At 36.1% G+C, this 16,682-nt stretch overlaps 1 protein-coding gene across 1 annotated transcript in view; it reads right to left on the reverse strand.

The window, feature by feature from the left end:
* eIF5 (eukaryotic translation initiation factor 5) overlaps nucleotides 1-16,682 on the reverse strand; it is a 75,861-nt gene that overhangs the window by 42,265 nt on the left and 16,914 nt on the right. Inside the window, exons 2-3 of the mRNA XM_089092615.1 lie at nucleotides 15,773-15,938; nucleotides 1,860-1,977 (exon numbers count right to left, since the gene is read on the reverse strand). The gene's annotated coding sequence lies outside the window, so the exon portion shown is untranslated. The remainder of the gene's footprint in view (nucleotides 1-1,859; nucleotides 1,978-15,772; nucleotides 15,939-16,682) is intronic.

A 16,682-nucleotide genomic window follows, 5' to 3' on the forward strand; every position in this document is an offset into this window, starting at 1 on the left:
TTTTCTCTGTCTACAATTAGCCACGTCTTGATGCAACCTATGCAACCTAATGCAAAATACTTGATAAATTCAATTCAAAATCAACTTTGAATTGAATTGAATTTGATTTTGAATTGAAGTTATCAAGTATTTTGCAGTAGGTTGCATCAAGACATGGCTAATTGTAGACAGAGAAAAGCCAAGACAGATAGTCCAAGTAATTGAGAGGCAAATGTTTAAATGGCTGGGGCACGGGTAAATGGCAGGAGTACACATGACTCTTATTGGACACATACTTGTTTGTTAGTTTTTGGAAAGGCATGCCTGCCTGCCTAGAGTCTCAGGAACGCTGACCAAGAATTTTAAATTGACATAAGACCGTTAGATTGCCTGTAATGAGAGGTAAACACGGCACGCCCGCCTATGGTCTTAAGAAGGTTGACCACGAATTTAGAATTGACATAGGACCATAAATTTGCTTGAAATAACAGGCAAACAATCAAGGTTCTTAAGATAAGAGAAAACAATAGTGGGCACTGACATTACCAAGGAAGGCTCTTCTACAAAGAGAGAAAAAGAGATGAGGGTTGCCACCGTCAGTAGGATTTTACTAGATCTAGTAAAAAAAAATCTGGTAAATTTAGAAGATCTAGTAAATTTCCCGAAATCTAGTAAAAAGTCATGATATATAGTAAACAAAACTTTTTTTTTATTTTCCTTGAATTCAGGGGAAAAAATTATCGTAAACATATGACAATTTACAATTTTTGCTTGTCTGTTTTACAATTTACAATTTTGCCTGTCTGTCTCAGAGACAGACAAACAGTCACCTATTTTCATAAACAGACGCTTCCCTTCCGGCGTCTAAAGGTCGACAAAATCAGCTTTCTGTGTATCAAATCTTACCAACCAAAAATGAAGCTATGCTATAATGACACTTGGATTTGTGATGATTGGGAATCTATTGGAATCAAAACAAAAGCCAACCACCCAAGGGGATTTGGTGAATCTCCTCAGTTTGAAAATTTTTATTGAGGAAAAAGGAGCCTGTTGAGAGAAATTAAAAGTAATATATATATATATATATATATATATATATATATATATATATATATATATATATATATATATATATATATATATATATATATATATATATATATATATATAACAAAGGAAATTTGAACTTGTAGGTTTGCGAGATTTTCAATCATAATATGAAAACGAAAGAAAAGAGGAACAGACAGAGAAAAGAAGAAAAGAGGAAAAAAGAAGAAGAAAGGAAATAAGACTCTGAAAATCCTTTTGATTATTCTCCTATAGTAAAAGTCGATGCGTGATGGTGATGAAATTTTTTTTAGCATTTAGTAAAAACAGATGCGATCTAGAAAATGTTTCCTCTCCGATTTAGTAAATTCTTCCAGGTCAGGGTGGCAACCCTGAAAGAGATAGGCAAGTCCAATCTCAAAATATCAAGTCTAAAAGGAGCACCAACAGCGCAGCGGCTATTAGTGCTTAATTTTTTCTTTTTTGGGTATGGAGGCAATAGGCTTTTGTGACCTGAGGCTCGACTCAGTTATTTGAGTCTGTTCATAATGAAGCCCAAATCAATTGCGGCTATGGCCAAAGGAGTAAGGAACAATACTCCTACGTTAAAAAAAACACACTATTATTTTTACCAGTATTAAGAGAACACAATTATTCGACAAATCAAATTAAACTTAGATTATTTTCAAGTCAATTAAAAAAAAAACCATTCAAGTTGTAAGGTAAAACCTTGCATGTGTACAAGAAAGAATAATTAGAAGAAAAAAAAATCTAAGAAAATCTGCAATGGAAAAAATAAATGTTAATTGTAAGCAGACCGTTAAGTTACATACCTGTTATAGGGTGATCTAAAATTTGGCCAAAACGCTGACATACAACTGCCCAGATCAGGGGCTATAGGAAATATAGGTAGGGGGCAATTCGTGCTCCCAACAGTTTCCGTATTTCCTCCTGAAAAACAGTTTTATTAAAAGCAACTGAATCAAAATTTAGCTTTTTAAAACATATTACAGTTTAAAATGATATATGGAAGATTTAACGATTCAGTACTGATATTGTGTCAGTGATAAGACGCTTTAAATTCAGAAGCTTTAAAGGGGCTTTAAATTCTCCGTCATTTTTGACATTTCTTTCAATTTACAGTAAGTTAAAATAATTGTACAGGTTTCATATCTTGCTGAGACACAACAGAAATAGATGAACGAAATTATCAAACCTTTAAAGGTTTGATGCGAGCTACCTATGTGTAATAAAAAATGGAACTTTAAAGAACAAGAGTTTGATGACAACATAGACATCAAACGAATCTACTTTTTATGTCGATTCCAAATATGTAAAATTCATTATGTTTAATATTATCCATCAGAAGTTATGAGTACTATAAAATAAGTACAATTTTAGGAAAAGAATAGCGATAACCCTTAAATATCAAGTTTAACATCATAACCACATCATGAAATTCAAAAAAGTTCAGAGCCCTGTATCCGAGGTTCCAAGTCCATAAGTGCCTTACACGAAATTTTATGTTTTTCCCAACAAGGTTGGTCACGGATACGCATGTCTATTTTATTTATTCCCCCAGGGGTTGCCATATTAAGCCAGGATCCAGCTATTTGCAAAGCCTCACGTTTTTGGAAGATATCAATGCTATGTGGAGGAGGAGGGGTGTTCTCCCTCCCAAAAAAGGACCAAAATTAACAATTTCCGTCGAAAGAGCATCCTCCAGTGACCAAACACTTAAAAGTGTTTGGTAGACGGCAATTAGCCCCCTTCCCACGCCCCCTTTTTCCGATTGAAATTTCGTTTTAGGTATTTGGTTCAGCATAACTGAAAGGTCGGCTTCATTAAGTTGCCTCTGGGGATGATCAGACCCCTCCTCCCACAGCCCTTTGGGAAGGGCTATAAGTTTGGCAATTTTCCATTGTTTACACGTAGCATTTGTTGTTGGGAAACATGCGGACATTTTTCACGGGTAAGCTTTCTGGTGGGGAAAGGGGGGGGGGATATTTCCGAAGGGAGAAATTTGTCTGGGTTCATATACTGAATTTTTTATTGGTCTTTCTTTCTCTTTGGATGAACAATTTTACACATAATTTTTTTTTGAACGGAGGGATTGTCCGGGAGAATTTTTTAGCAGGAAGGGAATTTTCCGCGGGGGAGAGGAGCACCTAGCACCGCTATGTGGTAGCACATTTTTCCTAAACCAAACATTCAATCCATACAAAATGAACCATCATTTTACACAATGGGTTTCCATGAACACTAACAGTTACACAGTATTGCACGTATTATTATAATAAGTTAGTGGACCTTTTTGTAGGAGAGGGGGGATTTGAAGGCTCAAAAAGTGCATTCTTAGGTCTAATTTTGCAGAACATTCGTAAGAGGTATCCCAGATCAATACTTACCAACTAAACTCCCTTCATTTAAAAGAGTATGTTTGTACTTAAAGTACAATATGGGATCTGATAGGCTCCTCTCTTATTGCAAAAAAAAATTCTGAGTGAAATAAAAACCACATACTAACGTGTACAAAGGTGTAAGAAATGGAGGGCACGTCTTAAGAACAACGATTGTCAGATGCAAATACCCTAGTATAGTGCCATTTTGTGTTAAAAACATCACTTTTTATCCTAAGAGGGCCAGAATACACGGGAATTCAAATTCTAGGATACCAAATCCGATTTTCATGATCTAAATCCACAAAACAGTTTTTTAGTTTCCCATCTTGGAAACACGGAAAATCACTTTTGCATGGCTAGCAGTAATGTGTCTCCCTTTTTTTCTTTTTTTTTCACCAGAACTAGCAGGCTACCTCAAGATCGTAGAAAGATGTTTAATGGGTCACTTGAAAACTGCTCACATCTACGTGTTTTTACGGGCTTGTCTTGACAAATCCATTGTAAAATGCCATATGACACCAAAATGGCAATTTTTAGTGTCATTTATGGTATGTAAAGGATGGGTAGCGTGAAAAGGGTATCATTAGAAGCTCCATAGCCGAAAGTTTTAAACCGGAAGTTTAGAATCCCCTCTCTTGTGACGATATACCCCTCAGATTCTTTTTTCAAGTGACAAAGCTGAACATGTCTCGTTGGAAAACAGGAGATAAACTTATGTTCAATGCCCAACTTCAACTAAAACTCGCGTTGACTCCTAAATTGTATCGCCGAAGTTAAACAAAGACATAAATGTAAGGTCTATTGTGTAAATTTAAGAAAACCAAAAAATGAAAAAAATAAATTTTAAGAGACAAAATTATATATATATATATATATATATATATATATATATATATATATATATATATATATATATATCATGTGTGTGTATACATATACAAAAATAGAGCAATAAATAGCATTTCACAGACTCACTGTGAAAAGATCTAAAATACCTTCGGTAAGCCTTCAACATTTGTGAGCTTAAAAATGGCCTTCGAAAACTTTTTATTTTTTTCAAATGAACTTAGCCTTATCGTTTTGCATTTAGTTCCACTTAAACAAAATAGTTTTGCCAAGCTATAATTAAAATAAAATATTTGCGTGTTCTGTAGAACCTTTTCAAGCAGGGGCTCCATTTGGGGGGGGGGGCCATTGCCCACCGTAATTTTTCTGGGGGGCCCAAGCTTCCTCCCAAAAAGGCCTTTTTTTTCTTTTACAAAATATACAGGAACAAAATTACAATTAGCAATTAGTCAAAATTTTGAAACTGCTACATTTATATGTAGATTAACTTAGATAATAGTGAGATTAATAGTGCAACTGGGTCGTGCACAGGGTTGCCAACTGGACATATTTTATGTCCAAAGGACATATTTCTATGTGCCTGGACATAATGGGGCAAAAAATGGACACATTTGGGACATAAAGTGGACAATTTTCCAAAATTATTACGTAAAACAAATTACTTTCATAAAAAAAAAATGTCATTCATCACCAAATGAGTGTTAAGACTTATATCTACTTATTTTTTAAGCTCTGTATTTATTTTCCGGGGTTGCTTGCTCTTCCCTGAAGCAAACTTCCTGAAAGTGCCTTCAAAATTCTTTCACCTATACATGGTATTATTGCCCTGATTTTTACTCGGCACGGTCAAGATAAAGGACAAGCTGTCGCCTTTTTCATATAAACTTACTTCCGGCTTCCAAACGTCACACAAAAATCTCAATGAAAAGTTAACAAAATGAAACCTTTCGATTGTTGATGGTCTGAAATAAAAACTAAAGCCAAGTTGTCAAACACCCAGGTTAAACTCCTTCAGTTTGAAAATTTTTATCACGGGACAGGAGCTGAGAGAAACTTAAGTAAATACAAATTTAATGTTGGTGATATAGCTCAATTATATATATATATATATATCTATATACATAGTCTTGATCTAGAGCTTGTGGTGTAAAGAACTCTTTTTTGGATAAAACCCTGTTTTACATTGTGAGTAATTTCCCAGTGGACACTTATTTGAAGACTTTTTATAATCGGCTTATCTATGGCTTGGTTAGTTTTACCGCTGTGATTTCCCCTGGGAACAATTATTTCAGCTCAGTGTTGCCGATTGGAAGTTGCCAATAGAAGATTTTATTACGCAAATCTTATAAGCAATATTCAACCTTTTCTTAAGGTGCGTCGACAGTACCACGTTGTTTTCGTGACGTCGATGGAAATAGAGGTCAAATTATTCTTGAATGCTGTGTTGAATTTTGTAAGCTATAGCCTAGAAAGAAGAGAAAAACTAGAATGAAGAATTTCTACTGGTGTTAAATTTTTCACGGCTAAAGAATTCCTGAAAACCAAATAATTGTTATAAGCTACTGTAGTTTACTGCACGCTGTAAAATTAGATTAAAAGATGAAGGGACTCTTACAGAACCTGGCAGATGGATATACAAGGTTCCTGCCAAGAAAATCAAATTACCGATCTCTGTTATTGATTCTCCCGGCTCAGTCCCAGCTACTAGTGAAGCTACTGCAGCAACCGTAGCTATTAAGTTGAATGAATTGTCTCGAGTTATTAAAAACCATTTTGCTATTAATGCCAACAAACCCATCGAATGGCCAAGCGCTTCAAACCAGCCTGAAAAACCCCTCTATTCAATCGTTCTGAAAAATATGCCCGATTTTCTTGATACCCCACGTGCTAGAAAGAGATTCATAGATTCAGCATGTGTAGAAACTAGTGATATATATGGATTACGGAGAGTCAAATTAGACTAAAAACTAGTGTTTCAATCGAAAAACACAGCTTAAACCGTTGTTCAGTCAATCAAGCCCAAGCAGACGCAGATATCTTCTTCGTTAAAGAGCCCTAATTATATTGGTGTAGTGAAACGAGTCCCCTCTGACGCATCGGCGGATGAGCTAACTGTGCTGATCCCCAGAACTACGCAGTCTGAACTGCTTCACAGTTCCTGTATGTTCAATGTATTTTTCAGCTGTCGATCGGATTTGGATAAATTTCTTAAGGAATCTGTGAAGATCTATTACGAAAAACTACCCACTGAAGAATTCCTTTTCTTACCCCGTCATTGCTACTCATGCCACATCCAAGGTCACCTAGCTGCCGAGTGCTACAATAGCTGTCTGCTCCAGATGTGGCGCGTCTGACAACGTCTCCAAAAAGAACGATGCAGAAAAGTGTACTCGTGCTATGTTTTGCGTTTCCTGCAAGAAAGCGGGTCGTACCTGCTATATCGTAAAGTGTCCGAAAAACCAGCTAAAGGCAACTCATTAACATGATGAATAACGAAATCTAACATTTCACTAATTTCTTGGAATATAAACGGAAATTTTTCCGAGCAGTCACTTGTGGTTGACCAGTTTGTGAATAAATATAATACAATATGCCTGCAAGAATATTTCACCACAGAAGCAGGCATAAACCTGCTATATCTCTGGCCGTCTTACTTTGTGTTCTCCGTGCCTGCAAAACGTTCATCTCCGCGGGACCGTTCGTTTGGGGGTGCTGCCATCTTGTCTAGCAATCGTCTTACGTGACAAGTATACGACAACAGTGACAATTTTCTTGCAATTAGACTAGATAACCTGCTAGTTATAAATGTGTACCTTCCAACTGATTACCGTGACAACAAATCTGAGCGCTTTTGCTATAAGTGCTGCCAAACTAGCCCGCTGCCTTAAAAAAGCCAAACGCGAGTCCCTTGAGTGCATAATAGTGGGTGACTTTAACTGTAATTTAGAAGTTGATATAAGTGCCCAAAATAGTCGTTGTTGCATTCTAATAGGTATACTAGAGAACCGTTTTACTATTCACCGAAGAACCAGAACTTCTCGCATATCCACCAATCTGGCTCTACGTCCAATATAGACCATATAGTTAGCTTTAGTTCTTTTACAGTACGTGAGGTGCTTGTCCTTCAGAATAGTTTCACTTCGGATCATTTCCCAGTTCAGTGTATTATCAGTAGGCCTGCCTCGTTTTCCGCTGTGAATAATTCGTCAATATTCACTCAGAGGTGGCATGACGTTCCGGTTTGGCGTAAAATTGATAAAGAAAAGTTTCAAGGTTCTTGTGATCTTGTTCTGTATAAAATTCACGTACTGTTTGACATACTTATGAAATTCTCTCATCGTGATGAAAGAGATGCGCGGCTACGTCTTAATATTTATTACGCTGAACTGACCCATGCTCTTCTGTTTGCCGAATCTCAGGGAGTACCCAAGTCTCGTGACAGACAAAAAACTCAAGAAAAGGGATGGTCTTCTAACCCTTTGCTACAATTAGCATACAACCGAGCTACCTTCTGGTGCGGGATATGGAAAGAATGTGGTAGACCACACTCAGGAGTAGTTAAAGAGATTAGAGTTGCATCTAAGCGTAGGTTTGGGAAGGAAGTTGCTCGTCACTGTGTGCAGTTAAAATAAGAGCTTTCTGGGAAAGTCATTAAAAATCCTAATCTGCTTTGGAAAAATTTTGATAAGAAAGAGTCAGCGGATCTCGAGTTGGATATCCCATCTTTAAACATTGATAAACTATTTCTTCGGTGAGTTTTCAGCCCAAAAATATAATCTTAAAATTTCTGTTCAAGAAAAGGTTTCATCCCTCCTCTCATCAATTCCAGATACAGATTTCATAGTTACCCAATCACAGGTTGCGTCCACGGTCCGACGGTTGAAAAAGAAGAAGTCGGCTGGCATTGACCGTGTATCCGCCCTTCACCTTAGCCATTGCAGCCCAACTTTCATGGGGCACCTAACTCTTCTCTTTCAGATGATCTTCACTACTGGACTCGTACCATCGGCATTTAGTACTGGGTCGCTTAGGCCACTCCTGAAGAAAGGAAAAAGTACTTCGGAATGTGCTTCGTTCAGACCGATCACAGTAGCACCAACGCTTTGCAAAATCTTCGAACTTTTGGTCATTGATGAAATCCAGGGAAAATTCTGGACTCCCCCTTCCCAGTTTGGGTTCCAGAGGGGTCTTGGTTGCGGCCACGCCATTTCTGCTTTTGGCCTCAGTCTTGATTGACGCTGATGAATCAAAAGAGTTCATTGCTATAGGTCTGCATGACGTCTGCCGTGCCTACGACTCACTTCACCGTGACCAACTCATTCTGGATATGGGAAAGAGAGGTGTACAGAAGGACATCCTACTACCCATTAAAGATATGTACGACCACCTACAGGCTGAACTCCTACTTCCTGGCCATGGTCGATCCCTCACTGAATATACACCAGACGTGATGCTGTCCTACCGAGGGAATCCTGTGGTCCCAGTAAAAAAGGGTGCTCGACAAGGATCAGTCACATCTCCTTGTGCCTTTAATAATTGTATTATTGAACCACAGTCTACTATCGAGACAACATGCATAGCTCGTGGCATAGACGTTACAATGAAAGCTTACGCCGATGACATTCTGAACCCAACCCGCAGAGTTGCAGGTACAGAGACCACCTTCTTCACACTACAATCAAATTACAGTCGCATTGGTCTTGAATTCAACCCGCAGAAGTCGGATATTCTTCTGTTCAACTGGCGCCAAGAAGAGGTCTCGTCTCTGAGGCTGGGAGAACTGTCTGTAGCCCATGTCTCGAAAATTATTTACCTTGGTTTACCAATTGGAAAGGATCTAAAAACTACCCACTCCCTTCTTATTGATCATCTCCGTAAACGCCTGGCTTTTGTTTACAGTAGAGTAGTCTCATCTAAAATCCGTTTCAACCGTTTAATTCTGGCTCGACTTTATAACGCAGTGCCCCTTTCCCATTTCCTATATATAAGCCCGTTTTGGAGATTTTTTCCCGAGCCAGAGAAAAGAAAGCTCAGATCCACGTTTTTTAAGTATGCGAAGTTCTTGTTGCGGCTCCCGCCGTGGACAAGAAATTCCCGCCTTGTTATATATATATATATATATATATATATATATATATATATATATATATATATATATATATATATATATATATATATATATATATATATATATATATATATATATATATATATATATATATATATATATATATATATATATATATATATATATATATATATATATATATATATATATATATATATATATATATATATATATATATATATTTATGTATAGGTAAATTTTTCGCAAATCATATTATTGACTTACGAATAAAGTAAACATACCACTCGATGCCTTTTTCCAAAAGGCTACTCAACTGTCAGTCCTGGAATTAGAAAGGAGTGCTGCGACAAGGTGGTCATACTGGTATCGATCAATATCGAAGATAAGACTCCGATATTAATGTGTTCTGGTTGTACTGTCTGCAGTCAGCGAGGGAGCTGATAGTGAAGCTCGGGCAGAAGCAGCTGGGCTCCAGAGAAAAATGGAATCTTTCACAGTTATATTCCAGTTGCTCTATATGGAAGCAATTGTGAGGATGATAAACTTCTCTCCCGAGCAGCTTTAGATAATTGAGTTGATGATATCTAGGTCCCGTCCCTTAACTAAAGTAACAAGGAAGGAAATAGCTGAAATGCAGCACGCTGCTTCATTTACATCATTGTTAGAGAAAACACTATAGTTTGCTGAATGTTTTGAACTTGAAGTACTTAACGTGAATGAACCCGCGTCCGGATCTTCCTCTGTGGGTCAGAAGGGACGAACTAGAAGAACCCAAAAAATTATCAAACACCTGAAAGAATTCATGACCACTTCGACGTTAGGAAAAAACTTTGTTGAATCCGACAATAGAGCTCCAACTCTAGCGAAGAACTGAAAAGAAAATACCTGGAGACTGTAGATCGTCTGACTGAGGAATCAGACAGACGGCTTAGAGATGAACTCCAAGTGCTCAGTACACTCAAAGCTTGGGACCCCAGCTCTAACATGTTCTTGGATGCACGGCTCCTCAAGCAATTCTATGAACTCTATTTTGAAATTAACATGGACCAGATCCTTCTTGAGGCCCAAGCTGATATTGCCAAGCGGTTTTTGCTCGAGGAGGAGGCAAAGCCGAAGAACTTCATGGACGTCATTGATAATATTGAGACACTTCCAGTGGCCTATTCAGAAATTATCAAAGTTCTTCATATTTCTCCCAAACTTCCTGTCACGACAGCCATCAATCTACGCTTGTTTTCTGGACTTGAAATCGTGAAGAAATATCTGTGCCTGACCGCAGGAAACGATCGTTTTAGTCACCTGCTTCTGATCTTTGCAGAGAAGGATTTAGTTAAAAACTTGGATTTCGACCAGCTTGTTGACGACTTTGTGAAGATGAAACTACGACGGTTCCCCTTGTTGCCTTGAGTGTTCACTGATCTGTTTCAAAATTTTGTTGTATTTTTTGATTTTGTAAAATTACTTGATCGAGCAAAGTTTTGCATAGTTGTAGCATGACTCTAATTTTAAATAAAGCATTTACTGGAAACAGCGAACTGAAGAATCTGGCTAAGAAATATAGTAATGTCAAGGCATTATTTTCTACAGAGAATTGGCATCTGTCAAGTTACAGATTTGGACAAGCGAAAGACTCTCATATGGATGTTTTTTTAACATTGCACATACCGTTTCCGCTTTCTTCAGATATCTGGCCTTTTCCGAACCTATGGCATAAGAGCGAAAGAAGGAAAGGCAAAGCAATTGAGACAATCTTCTTAATTTTTACGGTAACTCTCACGGAAGACAGTTTTTTTTCGGATAAAGCTAGAGGTAATTTTTTTTTTATATACAAGCCTGCTTCGGGGCCCATGTCGATTGCTTGCCCACCCTAAGGTTTGGCTGAAATGGCACCTCTGTTTTCAAGGTATTCTTGGGGACGAGAGGAGGGGGGGGGGTTGTTTTTCAGCAGCTGTCCCCTCACTCTTCTCTGGGTAAATAATACAAATCGACATAATCAAGGGTCAATTTTTGTTTCGATTCTCATAAATAACTCACTTTAGAAGCGGTTTATTATTATCGAATGCGGTTACGGATATAGGAATTAACAAATTTGAATGTGTTGTTGTTATCGGCCGATTTCCGCCGTGCTAATAAAAACTTACTACAATCTTTACAAACGATTGAGGATTTTTAGCGTGATATTAAAACAAAAGTCAAACAATAGAAATGTCACTCGTAGATTTATTTATTTAGGAATGAACTATGGGAGACTTTCGTGGTTTAAGCTTAGTATTGTACTTTTACATTTATTTTCACCCTTGTTTACATGAGGGTTTCGTTTTCAAACTTCCAGTCCTATTAACACGTTCCACAAGCCAAGAGAACATCGTTGGTACGGTACCAAAATAACTATTGGGCCAGCAGAAGCAGGCCTAATATGATGAACAAGAAGATGGGGCTCAAACCTTAAAAATTCAGAAAATCGAAGACAAGTCAAACCACAAGCATGTGACTATATTGAAAATATGAGGATTCATAGCAGAAAATCATAAAAGTTATGTCATATCAGGGGGGTAGATCACGGGCACGAAAGCATCCCCCACGTACCTGCATGGAGCTGGTGATATTTCTTCCCTCCTTATTTTAGCTGTATCTCTCCTTCCCCCACAGTTATACCTTTACATACACTTGAGAGGCCAGGCCAGAATGGGTCGGTCGTTCCACCACCCGCTAACTTTTTTTTATCCCAATCTATCTAGGTTTATTTTCAATTAAGAAAAGGAACATTTCTCTTTTCAAATGGAAGTAACGAGTGGTATAAAAACTTAAAACGAACAGAAAGTAGTTTGTATATTATCCCCCCCCCCTCATTGAACCTACCGTTCTTTATACTAAACTTTGATTTCTGATTCCCCAAGACTTTATAAACGACAGCTCGAACACAAGGGAGCTGGAACAGCAAAAAAGAATTTTCAGTTTTTCAAGAAGGGAAGACCTTATTGTTGCGTATTTCCTCTCAAAAATAAATTTTCTGTTTAAGTTCTTTTAAAGGCAATTAGCAAATAAAGCCCTTACGACTACCAAAATAATTACATTTGTTACACTAATAAATGTTTTCAGTAAAACGCTATAAAATTTTGGCACAAAGAGTGGGGGGGGGGATTAATCAGGGGACAATCTCCTTCATACACAGAATAATTTTTGCTTGTTTTAAACTTATAAAAGCTCATTAAGAGCATACTTTTTGAAATAAAGCCTAATTTTCCTAATATATATATATATATATATATATATATATATATATATATATATATATATATATATATATATATAAATGGGCTTAAAACATGGGCTTAAAACACTTTTTGAGTTTTTACACCATACAATACGCCATTACCGTTAGTTTTATTAGATAAATAGTCTAGATTAACAGCTCATTTTTAAATGGTTACGAGGTACATTTAGGAACGAATGATATACAACATGACTATGCCTCTATAGTATGGCCTCTGAGACTAGGTATATGAACAGGCTTTCAATAATACTTGGAATTTTTTATCCATAACATTTATATTCGATTGCAGCACTTTCTCCCTTGGCGTGATCTCTTGTTACTTAGGACATTAGATCTAAAAACACTTTTTTATATAATTTATAATGATAGTTTGACATGATCACACCAGAAAAAAACCAAACGCGCTTGTATAATCATCCTTCTCCGGAAAAATGGAAAAAATTACGTTTTGCAGATAGTGGTTTAGGGTTCTCATACACTTTGGGTTTCATGACATAATTCCCATTTAGACTACGACAATTTTTAGGGCAGTTTAACCCCTATTTCTGAAATTATTACCCCCTATTTCTTATTTGTCTCATCAAGCCTCATTTGTCTTATAGATGTTTTTTTGTGGACTAGCTCCTTGTGGCAAGTTTTGGAAGAGTTCAGATTTTACAAAACAAAAGTTGTTCGTGTTTTATGATATTACGTGAGATTTGAAAATAGCACTTTCAGTTACTTTACTAAACTAAAATTTTTAATCGTTTATAAGTTAAGAAATTATCAAAAAGCTATTTTTGCTGGTCAATGTTTGAATCGTTTTCGCAAACAGTCTTAAATGAAAATACAGTTTGTTTTAAAACCCTACCACAAAATTCAAAAAAGGAGGACCTCCAACCTAAAGAGTCCAAAGGGTCTAATCCCCCCCCGTGACGTCAGGATGGCAGGAGGGAGTATTTACACCTAGACTTTGAAAATACCTTTTCTAGTATTTTCATTGAGAAATGTCTTTTTTGTTATTTTTATTGTAAAATGAAAAAATATTTTTTTAAATATATTTTGCCATCCCCAACCTATATCTCCGTGAATTGACAGCGCTGATCCACGCCCCCCCCCCTAAAAAAAAAATTCATATGTGTGTATCTATTTCCCGCCCTCATAAGACATTGACGACAAAAAGTGGGTAATGCATACCAACATCTATTTAAAGCAATTCAGTTGCAAGGCAAGTTTCTATTTTTTTTTTTTTTTTTCATTTGAAATTAAAGGCACTAGTTAACTAAAGTTTATAAGTTTCATAAGGTGAATATAAATATGTCCTGCCACAAGACAGGCCTTTCGTAATAAATTATGAAAGATACAGAATGTTATGAAATTTTTTTTTAAATAGAAACAAATTTGGCAAAAGCCATCCAAATTTGTTGTCCATAAAAATTGTGTTTCCAATGGCGATAAAATAGTCGGTCTTTTATCCTAGAATAATAGGGAAGAGTAACATCTATCTAAATAATTAGTTCCAATTTCAAGACACTGACAAGCAAGGGTCGAAGGCTTTACCGGCTAAATTAGGGAGGGTCTTGTGATAAACAGCACTAAACAAACTGAAAATCCCACGGGTTTGAACTAGTCTTGTAAAAATTACTGTAAAATAAAAACTCAGTAAGTAAAATTGGCAAAATAAGGTAAAATAAGGTAAAATTGGTAAAATAGAGTAAAATATGGTACTCCCTAGGAAATATAGGGCATAGACTTGTCCTGTAGCCACACGACCAGTAAAGCATTTCTTCTTAAGTATCACTTTCAGCTTTTAATGGAATTTTTTGATGATTCTGATTTTCCTGGGCTTAAAAAAAGGTAATGCCTCTTCATCTAGAGTTTATCAATTTAATTAACAGTCTAGTTTATTCCTTTGGTACTCTCGTACCCAGGGTATATCCTTGGCACTTGGACAGTATCTGATTCTGGACATCCATTTTGTGAAAAAAAATTTATTTGGGAGTAAAATCATATTAGCAATTTTTCTTTCTACATTTAAACCAAAGAAATGTTGTCCTAACAGCGTTGTATATTTATATATAGCCACATTCAACAACATTTCCCATATCATATACATGTTATTTTGTGTCTATTTATAAAAGCACCAAATACAAGTAAAACAGTGGTTTGTAACACTTTGATGACTTTGATTAACTAAGACTGGATCATAATAGCAGAATATTCAGTCATTAAGACCATCTTCAACAGGATCTACTGGCAAATGTAGTTCCTCTCCTTCAAATTCTGATTCAGGTGGCTGTGCCTGTCCTGAAGCCCCCCTCCCCCAAAATAGAAGTCCTGGATACAGCCCTGATGATTATATATCAATTTCTACCTCCAAACCCCCCGCGTCGGTCCCTTAGAACTAATTCTGTATTTATCTGACACTCGGGCCATTAAACCATAATAAGAATTTCTTAAAGACACTGTAGTCAGTAACATCTCATTTACTATCAAGATTTCTCTGGGATATGAAATTTAAAATAAAAATGAGGGCATTGATTCTGCTTTGGCCCTCCACATTGTTGAAAATCCAGATCATTTAGTTCTTTTTGATGAGGCAACTTTAATGTTTAAAGTAAATTGCTTCCCACATTCTTTTAGGAGGGCAATTGAAATTAAAAAATCCATCGAGACTTTGCTTTAAAAAGAGATACTGGAGATATTCCAATATACCCAATTTACAATTACTTAAAATTAAAGGTTTCTAATAATATTCATTCTTCAGTTTAAATTAAGATCTTCTGACCGCACTTTTAATGAAAATTAAGTGCGTAGACAAGCTAAGTCAATCACAAAGCAGAGAATTCTTGCCAAATCTAAGGAGTGAATAGTCTTTCATTTATTCTGGCTTGGTCTGTTGGATTCAGTCTTTCTTTTGCTCTGTTAAGACTTATTTAAAAAAGTTATTTTTGCTTTTTTCGAGCACTGAAGACTGCTCGGCAGAATTCCCAGACAAAATATCATTATGCTACCGAACTAATGAAACATACATACATTTTTTTTTTTATTTTTACTTGGAAGAGCAGCAGCTTAGTATCTGTTTTCTTTAAACCAGTAATACAAACAGCTAGTAAAACATGACATAAAAAAAATATATAAATAGAAAAAACTCACCAAAATAATTGAAAAAAGTCATAAAATTTTAATTTGCCCTCCTTATGGGCTAATACAATCTTCTTTCTATTGATGAAACTAGGCAATCTCTTATGATTAGACAAATGAAGAAATTCCAATTTACGTCAGATGAAAATTATGGCCAGAAATACTAATCTTTGGAAGCCTATAAATAAAACAAGATAGTTAAAACAATCGCCTAGATACGTATATTAATTTTAAGAATAAAAGATTAATCATAAGTAGCACAATAAAAATAAACTGACAGTTAGAAACAGGAATAGCATTTTATATTACTCTTGCAAAAATACAAAAAAAAGTAAATACATACACACCATTAGCTGATACTACATTTTGAGCAATCTCAGAGAAAATTCTGTTTGCTAGTTAAAATAAACTGTTCATATTATGATAAATATAATTGTCAATCTTGAGGGTTTTTTTTTGTCATGATAAATGTTGAAAAAATCACCAGCTTGCTGCTTTACACTGATGAATCTTTGAGCAATTTCTGCAACTTTAAACAATATGTTTTCTTTGCTTTTTTTGACAGATAGTGTAAATCAGTAAGCTCCCCTTCTCAAGAAATAGTGCAATTCAAGATTTCGTTTCTAATATATGTCAGATACTAACAATACTTGACTAAATTATTAGGTGCAACTTTCCAAGATATACAAAAGCCCCTCATCTAGAAATTATCCCCTCAGAGACAGGCAATGAAGACCATTCTCTTTCACCACAATTTAGCCAAAGGTGACCCAGCACAGACACCAAAACACACAAGAAAAGTCCAATAATAAGTAATATGGACAAGTGCATGTTCTGCAGTTTTGATCTAGATGAAGACTCAAGTGTGCTGAATTGTGACAAATGCAATAAATGGATTTGTTGTGGTTGCCTAATGTATCTG

Source organism: Artemia sp. Qi Xiang Cuo, chromosome 7, assembly GCF_049724085.1.
Source record: "Artemia sp. Qi Xiang Cuo chromosome 7, ASM4972408v1, whole genome shotgun sequence".
Lineage (NCBI taxonomy): Eukaryota > Metazoa > Arthropoda > Branchiopoda > Anostraca > Artemiidae > Artemia > Artemia sp. Qi Xiang Cuo.